This window comes from Puma concolor, chromosome C2 (genome assembly GCF_028749965.1).
Source record: "Puma concolor isolate L17-30 chromosome C2, mPumCon1.1.hap2, whole genome shotgun sequence".
Classification (NCBI taxonomy): domain Eukaryota; kingdom Metazoa; phylum Chordata; class Mammalia; order Carnivora; family Felidae; genus Puma; species Puma concolor.
In genome coordinates this window covers 35,260,112-35,272,573 of record NC_141675.1, presented here as the reverse complement: position 1 = coordinate 35,272,573, position 12,462 = coordinate 35,260,112, and the positions used below count along the sequence as shown (strand labels likewise).

At 42.5% G+C, this 12,462-nt stretch overlaps 1 protein-coding gene across 2 annotated transcripts in view; it reads left to right on the top strand.

Annotated features, from left to right (window-relative positions):
* Positions 1-1,840: 1,840 nt before the first annotated feature.
* Positions 1,841-12,462, top strand: part of RBP2 (retinol binding protein 2) — a 67,257-nt gene continuing 56,635 nt past the window's right edge. Inside the window, exons 1-2 of one of the 2 annotated variants that reach the window (XM_086674403.1) lie at positions 1,841-2,166; positions 6,947-7,029. The gene's annotated coding sequence lies outside the window, so the exon portion shown is untranslated. The remainder of the gene's footprint in view (positions 2,167-6,946; positions 7,030-12,462) is intronic. The other variant, XM_025912957.2, reaches the window with a different exon arrangement.

The following is a 12,462-nucleotide window of genomic DNA, read 5'->3' as shown; positions in this document are numbered from 1 at the left end:
TGTGAAGCCTGGAATGCATATTACACTTCTAGACTGCCGAGCACTAGACCAGTGCTCTCAGACCTGGCTAAGCATTAGAACCACCTGCAGAGCTTACCGAATTCCCTCTACCTGGGCCGCTCCTCAGCACCAATTACATCAGAGTATCTCCAGGTGGGACCCAGGCGTCAGTTGTTTGTAAAGCTCCCCGTGTGAATCTAATATGCCACTGGAGCTGGGAATCACTGCCCTAGACCATTATTTCTAACCTGAGGGTAATCTCGCCCTTGCCCGGAGCATTTGGCAATGTCTGGAGACACGTTTGATTTAACAACTTGGGTCAGGGGTGCTGCTCAACACCCTACAATGCACAGGACAGCCGCCTCCCCTCCCCCATGGAAGAGTTATCCAGCATAATATGTCGACAGTGACAAAGTTGAGAAACCCTGCCTTAGACAAATGTAAGAAATGTTTAATGTTTTTTTCATTATCTAGGTCATTTCCCTGGCCTAGACAAGGCAATGAAACCCAGTATTGCCTAAGATTTTAGAGACCTTTTCACCTTTGCCCTGGTCTCTGGTCCTGAGAATAGAGAAGTCAAAGGCCAAGAAGGTCATAACGGCTATTCACTCACTCGTTACACAAATGTTTAATGAAGCACTGAACTAGCATCATACCTGTTGGACATTCTGGAGTTCCCATCCTATCCCATCCCAAGTATGGGAATCCCCTACAGATGCCCACCCCCAATACGTAAATATCTCACCCAACAGGTTCTGATGGGGACTCAAAGTGTGAGTGCATGTGATGGAGAGGTCATGGCCCCACTGTTGGGAGTTTCTGGTCTCATGGGGAGACTCAGCCCCACCCTGACTGAAGAGCTTGACCAACAGGACCTCAGTGGGAGCCACATGATGTTTTTGAGCCTTAGAGTGGCAAGATCAGCCTTTGAGCAGAACTAATCTGGGAGCCGTTCTCTCAGCGGTAAGAAGAGTAAAGAATGAAAAATACGAGTTGGAGCTGAGCGCAGGGCCGTCACCTTTAATTCAAAATTCACATCATAGAAGACTAATCTTCCCAAAGAAGTATATGTAAAGTGGGAGGGTTCCTTACTGTGCATAGATCTGTAACCCGAGAAGCAATCTTTGGGCTTCAGCGCAGCCTTTCCTCTCCTCGGCACCAACTCCACTATTTTGCAGAGGGCTCGCTTCTAAGTGGGCAGCGGCGAGCATCACGGTGCTTATTCAGCCTTCTTTGTGGCATTTTAGCACCTCTCACCTCCAGTGCGAAGCTATTGACGTCCGTTCCATTTTTGGAACGCTATTGCAAGCTTTGCCACTGAACTGACACTCAGATGCCATTGTTAGAGGATATGAAAACGACTCTCAGCTCTAACAACGGTGCCTGTTCACAGAACGGGGCACTAGCAACGGATTCGTTCGCTCAATTTCCAAAGCACGTCAACAACACTGAGAGCCCCACGGGACTGACAAAGGATGGAGGTTATCTATTTACCAGCTCACCTGGTGCCACTGAGCTATGGAAATAGCTTCACTACATCTTAAAATTCCACGGGCCAGGCAACTTGAAAAGGTTATTTTTTTTTCCACATTTTTCAAGCTGGAGGGTTACAATATTTCAAAACACACTCTACACTAACATACCTTATTAACGCGTTTGTATTACATAACTTCACATTTTCAAAACGTAGGCTTGCCACATGCAGGAACTCAGGCAGGAAGTGCTGAGGCCGAGCCTAGGCCCTCCCGGAGGAGGGGCGGTGGGGGTGAAGTGACTGAGCTCCCAAGCTCCAGAACCACGTGGCCTCGGTTCAGTTCCTATGGGTGCTACTCCCCAGCTCTGTGAGGTTAAGGCAAATTGTACAGCCTCTCTGTGCCGCAGTTTACTCCTCTGCAAATCAGAGCTGACCTTTTGCCGTGGACTTTTTGTGAGGCTTGAATGAATCTAATCCATCTAATGAGCTTACTTAGAAGAGATACAGTAGTCCCCCCTTATCCGTAGTTTCACTTGCTGAGGTTTCAGTTACCCCCTCCCCGGAAGCAGAAGATTCTTCCTCCCGACGAATCTGCAGAAGGTCAATAGTAGCCTATCGCGACTTCTGGGTGCCTGTGCCAGTCTCCTCGCGCCAGGTCTCAGGCTTTTTATCATCTCACATCATGACGAAAGGTGAGTACAGTCTAATACAATATTTGGAGAGATCACATTCACATAACTTTTATTACAGTATGTTGCTATAAATTGTTCTGTTTTATTATTTATTGTTAATGTCGTCCTGTGCCCAATTTATAAATTAAACTTTGTCCTAGGTATTGTACGTCTAGGAAAATGCATTTTATATATATATATAGGGTTCAGTACTATCTGTGGTTTCAGGCATCCAGTTGGGGTCTTGGAACATATCCTCCACGGGTAAGGAGGATTACTGTATATATTATTTTTACAAAGAGATTTGAACAGTGCCTGGCATATAACAAGCCAATTTATATGTGGGTTAAACAAACAAAAACAAAAACAGAGATCTGATTGGCATCCGAGGAGTGGAATCAACATGACTTCATTGCTGACACAGTGTGGGTGACGGAAAAACAGAAGGAGCTGAAGTTCAGGGGACACAGGGAACCATTTAACAGAAATCCGGAAGCGTGGCTCAGCTAGGGCAGGAAGCCCCAGACCTCTCAGTGGCAGAAGGAGGAGGTAGAGCAGAGCCTCTCTGATGTTTTGGGGGTGCAAACCCAAGTGCAGGTTCTCTTTCTCTGTCTCTCTGTCGCTCGCTCTCTCACACACATGATACTGATTGAGAACCCAGAGTCTGCGATGCACAGACACAGTGACCTGTCATCCTAGGGCTGGCAGGTGGACGGACTTCAGACCCTAAACCCCCAAAGCCCCTGAAATGTCATTCTTTGGGCAGCCTCCAAAACCCTCCTGCAAGAACATCCTGACAAGGTGGACCCCAAGGACCTCTCTGGAAGCCCTGATTTATAACTTCTGTCTCAATTAATTAGGACAGCATTATTGTTCTTTTCAGGTGCAAATGAAACAGCTCAACACTGCCCTGCAATTAAACTCTGCTTAATTCCCCCACATGTCCCTTACCCACGCCAATGCTGACAGGAATAGTCCCCCCAGCCTGCCTCCATCTGCAGAGCTGAGTCTTTCCTAATCTCAGTTCTCAGGGACTTCACCAGTGCGGCCCCAACCCCACACCCCACCCTGAGCTGGGGACCTGCAGGACTAAGGGTAGGTGGTAGGGACATGCTAATCACCCAAGTCACAGAAGTGGCTTTCCTCTCAGGGATAGTGGGGACAAGGAAAGGGATAAGTGTCCCTCTGGGAAAAGGGACTTGATTCACTCCAGGAGGGACACACCAATGATGATATGCCCCATTCTTTTACAATAATCAAAACCCTACCAATCGTTCAGAGGTAAAGTTTGGGGCCCTCCTCTCCCCCCTCCACAACCCACAAAATCCCCCCTTCTTTGAGTACTGATCTTCTTTAAGATGATCCTGGCCATTTCTTAAGATGCCTCTAACAAAGAAATACCAGATCTGAATTAACAGAAGTTGTGGTTTGTTTTAAATGGCTGCAGGTAACAAATAGGTTGGTACACAAAAATACAGTATACTTATGTAGTGCTAGTTCCAGGATAATTTTAGCATTTACAAAATTTCTGAATTCAGAGTGTACCTGGGATAGTCTGGTCCAAGCATGGTGTACAGGTTTAAAGGTAGATGGATATAGAGGAGGGCACCTGTTGGGATGAGCACTGGGTGTTGTATGGAAAGCAATTTGACAATAAATTTCATATTTAAAAAAAATAAAAAATAAAGGTAGAGAAGGAACTCTATTCTGTCCCATTACTGTCTCTCTGTAACCGCTTGGCAATAATGTCAAAAGTTGAAAAGCCCTTCATGAATCCGAGGTCTAAGCCCAATGGGTCCCTTCCCCCAAAACCACATACCCCAGTGGAGGTCCTGTTTGAACTCCTACCACTTAGCTCTCAGTCTTACCATTGTCTTAGATGCCCTCGCGCACATTCATCATATCTGTGGTTTGCCATCTTATGAACAAGTCTCCCATATTTAGGGAATCCCTTCTTTGGGGATTCCATCTCTCTCAGGTATTCATCAAAGAAAGAAATAGCTTCCCCAGCCTCCTTTGCATGCAGGTTCCAGGTATGAGACCAAGATTCCCTCAGTCACACCAAGTAAAGAGATCTGGAAAGGGAACTAGGTGAGAAAGATGGATAATGCAAATTCCGTTTTTTGAAATGGGACCAGTGGAGGAATTGGCTTGGGGTGACACCAGTGGCAGACTTCCGGTTCCCAGGGTCCAGTGTCACAGGTACTAAGTAGTGGACACAAAACAGAGAGGCAACAACGTCTCTGTGCTTCTTACACAATCCACCTACCAAGTGGCCTCACCAAAAGATCCACATAGAATCTGGTCAAGTCTCTGGATCCAACTACATATTTACAGGAAATGTAGGGGCGGAGGGACATGTTAGACATTTGAGGGGTGCGATCAGCAAAACCCAGACTATAAGAAACGGCAGGATAAACAACCTGGATTCCTCAGCAAATAAATTGCAAGGAACAAAAAAGGCATACAGAGGGAACCTATAGTCTAAAATAAACTCAGGAGACATATCAGCTAATTATACTATATGGCCTTTATTTGAATCCTAATTCAAATAAATAAATTGTGAAAACAAAATACTCTAGAACAAACAGAAACTAGAGATAACTAAACTATGAGATAACTAGGGAAATTTGCACACTGACGACATGTGATATTTCCAGAAATGCTATTAAACTTTTAGTATTATGGCATTATGGTAATGTATTTTAAGAGTTCTTATCTTTTAAAGATACACACTGAAATATTTATGGAGAAAGGGCATAATATCTGGGTTTAGCTTCAAGATAATTGGAAAGGTGAGGAATAGTAGGAATGGAGACAAAATAAGACTAGCCACAACCTGATAAATGCTGAAGCTGGGTGGTGGGCATATGGAATTTCTTCAGCTATCCTTTCTGCTTCTGTAGATACTTGAAATACTCCATGATTTAAAACTTTAACAAAAAAAAAAAAAACTAGTATAAAAATTTAAACAAACGATCCTGCACAAAATCAAACTCCATCTGGCTTAACTATGACTACTCTTACAGAGTTGACATCTTGAGGCGCCCCCTGGCAAGGTTAGCCGGGCACTTTCCATTTTAAATCAAAGAATGGAAAGCCATCGTTTCTCCTCTGGGGAAAATGGAGGATGGGGCTGCTTGAATGTGGAGGCTGAGAAGCTCTAGTACACTCTGGCCATCTGGTCTCCCACAGCTCTTAGATGCTGTGGTTTCCAGGGCTGCACCGGGAACCGTGGGAGCCAGTTCCATAGCTACCGTGCATCTCCACTCCATCCCATCTACCTAGCTCTACCACCCACCGGCAGCCATCTTCCTCTGCTACAAACTATCCGCGTGCTCTTCTGTAGCCAAGGGGATATTGGAAAGTGTGTGCAGATGATGGATCTTCCAGAGCCAGATTCAGGTTCTGTGCTCTGAGAGAGTTGGAGGGGTGTCTCCAGCCTAGTCCAGGAGAGCAGCAGTGAGAGGCCATAGCAAAGCAGTGCTTTGGAGGAGGAGGGGCCGTGGCAACCAGCAATGCTAAAGGAAAATCTGTGGGACTTATCAGATGATTAAATACAGAGAAAGGGAAAAATAGAAGAATCCAGAAAAAATTTCCATCAAGCGCCAGACAGTTTATATACTTTGTCTCCTTCAGTGCTCACCATCAGTGTCACAGATTGCTGCCAGTGTACTTGTTCCAAGTCTGGTCCCCTTTCTTCTGATAATAACACTCAGTCCATGTACTTCAGACAGTTCTTGCCTCCCTTGTCCCCAGTCAGTTCCAGGGTTGCCATACAACACAGGCCTGGCCAATCAAACTCAAAGTCACTAGACCTGACACAAATACATAATCTTGGGGTTTTCATTTAAGAAACTGGAAAGAGATGCTGTCTATCCTTTGGGAATACTAAAGGGGTAGAATGTCAGCCTGGAGCTGCTGAAAGCCATCACATGGAGGGAGTCTTACTGAAATGAAGGCTCATGGAGGAAAGCAGAGGCAAGAGATGAAGAGATGCCCTGCCTGACGTCAGCCCTAACCCTGGGCTTTTTACTTATCAGCCAATTAAATCCTTTGTTTTCCCTAACTAGTATGAGACACACACACACACACACACACACACACACACACACACACACACACATCCCACTCTGGCAGAGATACTGGACTCTGGGAGTAAGGGTGAGGAGTAGGGGAACAAGTGTAGTAATAAGACCACGTAGATGAAGACAGAGAAGAAGGATGGAGACCTAGTAGAAAAGAGAGCTGTGGTGGTTTTTAAATCGTCTGGAAAATCCTTTGATATGCCTGCCTTCCAAAGCCTAATTTCCCTCCCCTTGAATGTGGACTGGTAGCAGAAGTGAGGGCATGTGACTTCTGAAGGTAGGTCATACAAGGGTACATACAACTGCCTCCTTGGTTTCTCTCTCAGACTACTTGATCTGAGGGGAACCAGGCGCTATGTCACAAGGACACTTGAGTAGTCCTGTGGAGAGGCCCACATGGAAAGCAACTGAAGCCTCCCACCAGCAGCCAGTGAGCCACTTTTGAAAGCAGGTCCTTCAGTCCAACTAGGCCACTCTCAAACTCCTGACCCATAGAAACTATGAGACAATAGAAGTTTATGTTGCTTAAAGCCACTAAGTTAAGGAGTAATTTGTTACCCAGCAGTAAATAACCAATAAGGGAGCTCTCAGACACATAATCAAGGTGGCCCCTGTGCAGACTGCCAGTATCTCAGTGGGGAACCATGAAGAAGTGCTGTGCCCCATGAGTATGATATATCAGCCCATGGCAAGACCTCCTTTCTTCTCTGTAGGCCTTTAAAAGCAGAACCAAGAGGAAGCACTGAGATTGGCACCTGGGTCTTTGAGATGCCAAAGACTGTGACCCTTCCATGAGGTAACTGTTCAGAGTCTAGATGCCAACGAGCTAGAAGATAGGGAGGAAATAGCTAATGAGCATCAGATTGTCTTTTTGAACCTTAGAGGGGTCGTGAATTAGAAGATAGAAAAAGAGGGTGGCTGTGTTATTAATTTAAATTACTTAAGTTCCATGGAGATGTGATTAAGGTAGAATCAAGATTAAGATCGTAGTAAATCCAACGAGACTGTCCTTATAGGAGATAGAAAAGGGCACACACAAAAGAAGGTGGTTTGAATATGGAGGCAAAATTTGGACTGTTGTGTTTATAAGCCAAAAAAAATGCCAAGAATTGCCAGTAACTACTAGAATCTAAGAGAGAGGAACTGAACAGATTCTTGCTCAAGCCTCCAGAAGGAACCCACCCTGTCAATATCTGGATTTTGGAATCCTGGCTGCCTGAAGTGGGAGAATAAATTTCTGTTGTTTTAAGCAAAAACAAAAACAAACCTACCCATGATAATGATATTAACTATTAATAGGGGAGACAATATCAGATAACAGATTTAAAATGGCCTTACTGGATTAAGACGTGCCCTTATTGTCTTTCATTGCTTCATAAATGTCTACTGATCACCTGAGCAGGGCCAGGGCCATGGCTGGGCCATTCATACGTAAGTGTTACACCGGGGCCAGGGGCCAAATGAGTGCCTCAGACGTCCAGTGCTATAAGAGCTTGTTGGCATATTGAGAACAGTGTGCAGGGCAGGACTCGAGAAAGACTCCCTGGCAAGTGTGGACTGAGCAAGCTGGCTGGATATTTGGAGAGATAAGAGGGGGGAATTTTCTAGTAGGCAAAGAGATGCAGCACCAGGTGAAGCAACTTAGGCTGGTCCATTGTATGGGAGGAATACCAGAGGGAAGAAATATCTTCAGACTGTTCACCCCTAAATGAAGAATCTGGAGGCAACAATGCCTTAACCTGAAGAAGTCACCCTAGGCCCTCCTTGACATCTCAGACACCATGACAAGTGGTGGGGGAGAATGTGGGGAACTTCCTGAGCCCATGAGGAGTACCTTCATTCCTGTCCTGTGGCATCTGCCCTCCTCATTTTGGTGTTCAAGTCCTCCTTAAGAAGTCCCCCACTCCCCTGAAGTCCTGAACACACCCTTTCTGGTTGAGCCAGGCTTGTCTCCTGAAGTCAACAGTGACTACACTGCACTACACTATTGTTCTCCCTGTTCTCATTGAAAAAAAAAAAAAGTGCCTAGTTCTTCCCTTTCTAGCAAATTCTTACGAACTTCTCCAAGTCCATCCTCCAAAAAGCCTTCTTGACTGACTATTACCTAACTAATTCTGCTCAATTTTGATTGGTTTTGTGCTGTTGTGATGTTGGAAGTGAGAGGTCAAGTCAGGTTGCACATTCCAGGAGCTCGTTCTTCTATGATGACCATGTGGCCTCTATCAGACTTTCTCCAGCCGGGTAGGACCTGGTCTCACGCCGTTCTCCTTTCCGTCCTCACTTTGCACTATGTTCTCTGAGTTACTGGGCTGTGCAAGTAAGGTAATTACTACTCTGAACTTCACACACCATGGTTATCAGCCCAGCCCTGACCATGCTTTCATTTATGGGCCTTCAAAGGAGACCTCCAACCAACGTAAAGAAATCTTCCTGCCACGCAGCAATGGGTAAGAGACCTTTGGCCTACAGAAGAGGCCACCTCTGAGAGGGTGCTGCTCCTCAGATGAGGTGGCCATTGCAACACCTAATCTAGGATATCAAGATAATGCCCGAGTATGTCTTCAGAAAATTTCTGCTATTGTGTACTTTGGGCCTCTCACCATTTTATAGCCCCTAATTGATAACCCTCAAGGTTGCTGCAATCACTACAGATTATTTTCCCCCAAGCCCTACCTATTCTTGAAGACTCAGCTAAAGGCCCTATTGAAGCAAGACACCTTCCCTATCAGCCCCGGATGACCGCATGACTGCTCTCCTGACTGACATTGTATCATTATAAATTCCATTCTTTTTGTGGTGCATGAACTCTCTTAAAAATATTTCTTGAGCAAACAGTAAATCAAAACTGAAGTGGCAACATGGTTAGACAATGATGATAATATAAATGTAGAAAACATTTGCAAATCCTATATCCCAGCAAGGGACTCATATACAAAATACGGAAAGGACTTTCTACATTCAATGTAAGGCAACAGTCTTATCTAGAAAATGAGTGAAAAACTTGAATAGACACTTTACCAATGATGACATAAGGGTGGCAAACACATTAAAAGATGTTCAGGATCACTAGCTACTGGGAAAATGCAATTTTAATCATAGTAGTATCTGTTCAAAAAGTATGCTATTATGCTTGTTAGAATGGCTAAAATTAAAAATCTGATAATGCCAAGTATGGGCAACCCTCCAGAGATACTAGATCACTTGTACATTTTTGGTGGAAATATAAAATGGTAGAGCCACTCTGGAAATGAGTCTGGCAGTTTCTTAAAAAATTAAACATACACTTGTCATACAACCAGTAATCACCCTCCTGGGTGTTTTTCCCAGAGAAATGGAACATTATAGTCACACAAAAACCTGTACGTGAATGTTCATAGCTGCTTATTTCTAATAGCCAAAGACTAAAAAAAATCCCAATGACCTTCAACAGATGAAGGGTTAACGGAATGCTAGTCAGCAACAAAAGCAAAAAAACTGTTCATACTTAAAATAATTGGATGGATCTTAGCGCATTAAGCAAAGCGAAAAAGCCCAGTCTCAAAAGTTGCATATTAAAAAGTTCCATTTATATGGCATTATCTAAATGACAAAATTGTTAAGACGGGGGACACATCAGTGGTTGCTAGGGGTTAGGAAGGGGCAGGAGGATGTGGCTATAAAGGGACAACATAAGAGAGTATTTTTGTGGAGATAGAACAGTCCATATCTTGACTGTTATAATGGTTGTATGAATCTATACATGTGATTAAATATCACGGAAGTATACACACAGACATACAAAACGAGAGGGTGAAATCCAAATAAAATTTGTAGTCAATCGTATGTATTGTGACAACAAATTTCCCATTTTGATAATGCTCTATGGTTGTAGGAGATGTCACCAGTGGGAGAAGCTAGGTGACGGGTACTCAGGACCTCTCTGTACTATTTTTGCAACTCGTGAGTCTATAATTATATCACAATTAGAAAAAATATTTTTAATAACACTATATACAAAATCCTAAGGGATATGATTTAAAATATAAGAAAATGCTCATATCCTTAAGTAATTAATAAATTAATATAATTAATATATAAATTATGATTACTATTATTGAACAAGGTTTGGAAGCAATTACGAATTTAAGTGTTAGAAAAAGAATAGCAAAATTAGTATAAAATAATAGGAAGAAGGAACTGACAAAGCAAAAACAGAAATTTTCGCCATTGAAAATAGGTAAATAGAACAAATCTTTAAAAATAAAGGGTTGGAGGGGCACCTGGGTGGCTCAGTTGCTTAAGTATCCGACATCAGCTCAGGTCATTATCTCGCGGTTCGTGGGTTCAAGCCCCGTGTGGGGCTCTGTGCTGACAGTTCAGAGCCTGGAGCCTGTTTCGGATTCTGTGTCTCCCTCGCTCTCTGCCCCTCCCCCGCTCGCACTCTGTCTCTCTCTCAAAAATAAATAAACATTAAAAAAATTTTTTTAATAAATAAAGGGTTGTAGGGCACTTGGGTAGCTGAGTTAGCTGAGCCTGTGACTCTTGATTTCAGCTCAGTTCATGATCTCATGATAGTTGGGCCCTGAGCAGAGTGTGGAGCCTGCTTGGGATTCTCTCTCTCCTTCTTCCCCTGCCCCTCCCCACTTCAATAATAAATTAATAAGTATTAAATAAATAATTAAAAGTGTTGGATCTTTAGAAATAAAATAGAGACACCACCAGCTAATGAAATCAAGAAGAATTCATAAGTATATAAAATTAAAATTAGAATGAGGAAATAGCTAGTGACACAGAGGAAATAAAAGTATGATTATTTCTTCAAGAAATGAAAGATTTTTAAGTAAAATGTAAAAAAGCAAAACTTATCGCAGAACAGACTGAAATCTAGAGAGATCAATGACTTTTATTGAAATTAAGGAAGCTGTCAAAGAACCACCCTTTCTCATAAAAGCAGTAGGCCCAGATGATTTCACAGGCAAATTTTATTAAATACTAAAAAGAACAAAACTTGTACTTTTTTTCTTTCAAGGTTTCATCAGGTTAGGTTTTTGAGATGAATATAGTTTTCCTTTCTATCTTTGTATTCTCATTCCCTTTCCTCCATAAGCGACCATTTTAATAAGTTTACTGTTAACATATTTTTGCAACATGTGCATTGTTTTCCGGCACTATATTCCTAATTTATGCAAATGATGTTATATATTTCATTGTGTCCTACATTTCTGATGCTAACTTAAAAATAAAGGCCCAGTAGGGGCACCTGGGTGGCTCAGTTGGTTAAGCGTCTGACTTCGGCTCAGGTCATGATCTCACTGTTTGTGGATTCGAGCCCTACCTCGGGCTCTGTGCTGACACCTCAGAGCCTGGACCCTGCTTCGGATTCTGTGTCTCCCTCTCTCTCTGCCCCTCCCTGACTTGTTCTCTGTCTCTGTCTCTCAAAAATAAATAAATGTAAAAAAATAAAATAAATAAATAAAGGTTCAGCAAAATAGACTTGGGTGGCTGACTTCTTAACAAGACATATTAGACTAAAAACTAATCAGTTATTGACAAGACATTAAAAATATTTCTACTAAAATCAAGAATAAGACATAGATAACCACTAATATTTTTCTGTGAGGATTAGCCATTGCCAACGATCCAAAAGTACAAATAATAAAATAATAAAATAAATAAAAGTATAAAAATTGGAAACAAGGAAGCAAAACTAACATTATTTGTAGATGATATGATTGTATACTTGAAAATACAAGAATATAAGTAAATCAAGTAAAAAACTATTACAGATAATAAGAGAATTCAAAAAGGTAACTAGGCACAAAATTGATGCCCAAGTCAGTAGCTTTCTTATATACAAACAACAACTAGAAAATATAATGTGAGAAAATATTCTATTTCTAATAACCATGACAGACAAAATATTTAGAAATAACTAACAAAAATATGAAGGTTATATAGACAAAAACTTTAAACTTAGTCTTAACATAAGATAATATTTGGATTAATGGAAACCTCTACCCTGTTCTTGTATAGGAGAACTCAACATTATAAAGATGTCCATTCTTCCTAAGTTAATATGTACATTGAATGTGAACATTTTCCCACTTTCCTTCTTTTTTTATGTTTATTTATTTAGAGAGAGAGTGTGTGCAAGCACACAAGCTGGGGAGGGGCAGAGAGAGAGACGGAGAGAGAGAGAATCCCAAACAGGTTCCACGTTGTCAGCGCAGAACCAGATGTGGAGCTCAAA